This window comes from Mastomys coucha, unplaced genomic scaffold (assembly GCF_008632895.1).
Source record: "Mastomys coucha isolate ucsf_1 unplaced genomic scaffold, UCSF_Mcou_1 pScaffold18, whole genome shotgun sequence".
Taxonomy (NCBI): Eukaryota; Metazoa; Chordata; class Mammalia; order Rodentia; family Muridae; genus Mastomys; species Mastomys coucha.
Window position 1 is genome coordinate 91,580,412 of NW_022196900.1, and position 4,992 is coordinate 91,585,403.

The window sequence follows — 4,992 nt, forward strand, 5'->3', positions numbered from 1 at the left end:
CAGGGGGAACACTGTGGTGGGTTTTCTTCTTTCCTCCCTGGAGATAGTGTCGGAAGTCTTTCAGCCATCCAGCCATCAAAGGCTCCGAGCTTGTAAATTCGGAAAAGGAAATGGGAAAATGAGCAGGGACCACCCTCGCTGGTGCCCACCATGGGACAGATGTGATGGCAGAGACACCTCATCCACTGTCTCCACTACTGTAGAGTCTTGGTGCTCTGGTCTCCATTTCTCCAGTGGGAATACTGAGGCACGCGGGCAGGGCACCTTGCCCATGTTCACTCAGCCTGTGCACTGCAGGGCTAAAATGGAACCCAGAACCATCCTGTTCCCTCCATCTCTGGTAAGAAATTCAATTTCAAAACATGTAGAGGAGCAGTCATTGAAACTCCGAAGAGTAGGGTCCGGTCCCTCATGACAGAGATGCCCTTTCAACCATCGGGGAATGGCAGCACCCTGAGTGGTTGTTGACATCTGTCGTTTGTCTTTCTCATTTCATTCTTAAAGCCAGGCGGTGATGGCGCATCCCTTTAATCCCAGCACTCTGGAGGCAGAGGCAGGCAGATCTCTGAGTTTGAGGCCAGCCTGGTCTACAGAGTGAGTTCCAGGACAGCCAGGGCTATACAGAGAAACCCTGTCTCGAAAAACCAACCAACCAAACAAACAAACAAAAAAACATTTGATTTTTAAGTGTATATATCTTCGTGTGTGTCTCTATGCATCTCTATGTATATGTGTGTGTCTGTATCTGTGTATATGTGTGTATGTGTCTCTATGTGTAAATCTATACATAATATGTGTATCTCTATGTGTGTCTCTCTGTGTATCTGTATATCTCTGTGTGTGTATTTGTGTGTATACATGTGTGTCTCTCTATATGTGTCTCTCTATGTGTGTCTATGTGTGTCTGTGGGCACTGTTATCTGAGTGTATGTGTATCTGTGCACGTATGTGCATATGAGAGCAGAATCCTTCAGTGGTAGAAGAGGTCACTAGATGCCCTGGAGCTGGAGTTACAGGCAGTTGTGAGGCAGCACTGTGTGTGCTGGGGACCAAACTCAGTTCCTCCACAAGAGCAGCACATGCTGTTAACAATTGAGCCATCCCTCTTACCCGCTATTAACTGAACCATCCCTCTTACCCGCTGTTAACTGAGCCATCCCTCTTACCCGCTGTTAACTGAGCCATCCCTCTTACCCGCTGTTAACTGAGCCATCCCTCTTACCCGCTGTTAACTGAGCCATCCCTCTTACCCACTGTTAACTGAGCCATCCCTCTTACCCACTGTTAACTGAGCCATCCCTCTTACCCACTGTTAACTGAGCCATCCCTCTTACCTGCTGTTAACGGAGCCATCCCTCTTACCTGCTGTTAACTGAGCCATCCCTCTTACCCACTGTTAACTGAGTCATCCCTCTTACCCGCTGTTAACTGAGCCACCCCTCTTACCCTCATTTGCCTTTTTCTTCAGGACTAAGGCCTGATTTGTTCTGTGTACATCGGCTAGACTGGCAACATCAGTGCCTAATACAGAAAAAGCCACAGTAAAAATGCCCACCGTTGGCTTTCTTCTGCTGGAAACAATAACCATAAATCTGACAAAACCTGTTGACTCAGGGAGTCCATTGGCAAGGATGGACTGCTTAGAAGAATCAGGAAAGAGCAAACCATGGGCATAAAGGTGTCTGTGTCAGTGTCAACTATCGCAGCAGTAATTTCCATCCCAGTAACCTGATGGGAAAGACTATAAAAGGGCATTGTCTACAGTGGGTAGATAGTGGTGCCAACTTCTGCAAGGCTGCTGGTGATGCCCGCTCCTCATGAAGCCCTTCTGATCCTGAGTGGGGCTAACTCCATGGCCCAGAGATGAGTGCCTCACTTCCAAGGTGAGGTACTGCAACTTGTGCCTTCATCTCTATAGCTCACTCAGGGGAGACTCCAAGGTGTGCTATAGAGAGGTCCAGATGAGGCAAGAGAGCAGAGTTTTCTGCTCCAGCAAGCTCAGAAGTACAATGGCACAGACATAAAGTGGAGCAAGAGATGCAGATGCCAGAGAGAACATATTTTATGATCTTGTGGATGCAACCATCAAAAACTGTCAAAATTCCAGAGCCGAGAAGATGGCTGAGTGAATAAGGTGCTTGCCTCACAAACACAGGACTTGAGCTTGGATTCCCAGCACCCACAGAGAAGGCAGCATGGCGGCGCACACCTGTAATCCCAGTGCTGGGGGAGCAGAGACAGGAGGAAGCATGGAGTATTTGGATCAGCCAGTCTAGCTGAATCAGTGAGAGACCTTGTCTCAAAAAGCAGGCAGGGCATGCTTGTGCATGCCGTTAACCCCCGCACTACGCAGGCAGAGGCAGCTGGATATCTGTGAATTCAGGAGTTCCAAACCAGTCAGAGCTCTATAGTGAGGCCTTGTCTCAAAAGGGGTGGAGAGGGGGTAGCCACAACTAAAACAAGCAAGCAAGCAAACAATAACATGGAAAATGACTGAGCAAAGCACGTGGCATGATCCTCTGGCCTTCATCATGCATGTATACACAGGCACATGTGACTCCCTCTAACACACAGATGAACATACACATATACACACAAAATCAGTCAAAAGTCATTTGTGCTTTATAAATGAGGGGTACTGGCCGAAGGGCGGTGGCTCTTGCCTTTAATCCCAGCACTTGAGGAGTCAGAAGCAGGCAGATCTTCGAGTTCGAGGCCAGTCTGGTCTACAGAGCTAGTTCCAGGACAGCCAGGACTATGCAGAGAGACCCTGAAAATGGGGTGGTACTGGCTTCTTTGCATGGGGAGCATTTGTGGCAAGGCAGGTCAGTGAGGGCAGGAGAACCCCCAAGGTGGCATACTTTTTCTTTCATGTATGTGTAAAGAGAATGTCTTGCCTAGTGTATGGATGTATCACCTGTCAATTAAAAAGCCTGTGGTCTGTGACTTAGGCAGGAAATAGAGATGGGACATCCAGGAAAGAGAAAGGATTCTAGAGCCAAGGCAGGAAGATTGGCCCAGGAAGATGTGAGGAGACAGACGCATGGTACCCGAGCACAGGTAACCAACCACGTGGCAGAATGTAGATTAGAATAAATGGGATGTTTTAAGTTATGATCTAGTGAGAGAGAACCCTAGCTATATGGCTGAGGTATTTGTAAATAGATTTTGAGTCTGAGTCTTATTTCTGGGAACATGGGACTGGGAGGAAGAACCAGATTTAACGTCAACATGTATGGCTGTTTTACACACTTGCATACCTGCCTATCACATGTGTGTGGTACCTTCAGAAGCCAGAGAGGGAGTGGGGTCTCCTGGGGCCGCAGTTACAGATGGTTGTGAGCCACTGTGAATGGAACGTGGGTCCTCTGGAAGAGCAGCCAGTACTCTGACCTGCTGAGCCATCTCTGCAGCTCCAGCCCCTCTTGGTGTGCCGGACTTCTCCTGTGCACTGGTGACTGTGACCAGCTGTCTTTCAGGTGACAGTGAATCTCAATGAAATCTTTTAAATGTTGGAAGATTGTTTATTTCAGTAAAAATGTGAGGTTCTGTTTTTTAAAATGTTCTAAAACTGTCATTTCCCGCTTGTTGTATAAAATGTGGATATATGTGGTCAGGCTGCAGACAGGGGAGAGGGAAGCTGCTTAAGAGAGTATGTCTACACATACACACACACACACACAGAGACATACACACACACACACATACACACACATACACAGACATATACACACACATACACACAGACATACACATATACACACACATACATACACAGACACACAGACACACACACATACACACACACACACACACACATGGGAAGTGGCATCATGAAGAGCATGCGTGCACACAAGGTGGAAAAAGAATGCTTGTATTAGGAGACAGGAATTCTGGGTAACTTAAAATTGTTAAGCATTTCATTTAAGAAGCATCACTTTAGGGGCTGGAGAGATGGTTCACTGGCTATTCTTCCAAAGGACTCAGGTTCAATTCCCAGCACTCACAGGGCAGCTCACATCTGTCTGTAACTCCAGTTCCAGGGCTTCTGACACCCTCACATAGACATACATGCAGGTAAAACATCGATGCATATAAAATAAAAATAAATTATATTTTAAAAAAAAGAAGTATCATATTGCCTTGCAAAAGATGAAAATGTGGCCAAGGTATAACACGATTTCTACAGGGTGTCTATCTTGAGAGCAAAACGCATTGCAATCCCCCAAGGTGTCAGATTTTTACTCACTAACAAGGCTGCTGCCCCAGCATCCTTCACAGAGACTCCCTGTCAAGACTCGCCCGATTCACTGAGCAGGAAGGCAGAGGGGCTCTAGCCCCATGGTCCAGCCTGGCCTAGAGTGCAGTGACACCAGGCAGAGGGGAGGAAGGTGACGGCATAAGGTGATCGGCACTCTGTTGTAGAGAGAGAACAGGAGACTCGGGACCTGGGGACTCTTCCCGGTGCCCTTAAGTCAGGAACCGTGCAGAGCATCGCCCTGGAATCCCAGAAGCCGCGTTACAGTCCAGAGGATGATTAACTAGCCTGGAGCCAAAGCCCCGGCTCCCAGAATCTGTGCCACGTGACTTCCGCTGGGAGTCCAGCGCTGCAGCCGTCAGCTGGGCACTGACTGCCCCGCAGCCCCTCCATGATCACCACCACCTTGCCCACAGTCCTCAGTAGCCTCTCTCTACTGTGACACCACAGACTGGGCTAAAGAGCCGTCCTTGGAGGTGTCCAGTCCACCGTGCACCTGCAAGGCAAGTCCCTCAGCTTCCTCACGTTCCCTCACCTGAGCACTTCTTGTCCTACTGACCCAAACAGGTAGAGGGTTCTCGAAGCTTCAAATCTGTGGAAGAAACCCCAGAACTGTACTGCAAAAATAAAAATGCTCCACAGAGGCTGGGGAGGCAGCTTCAGAAGACAGGGCCTGTCTAGCATATGTGAGGCACACACGCGCACACACACAGAGAGAGAGAGAGAGAGAGAGA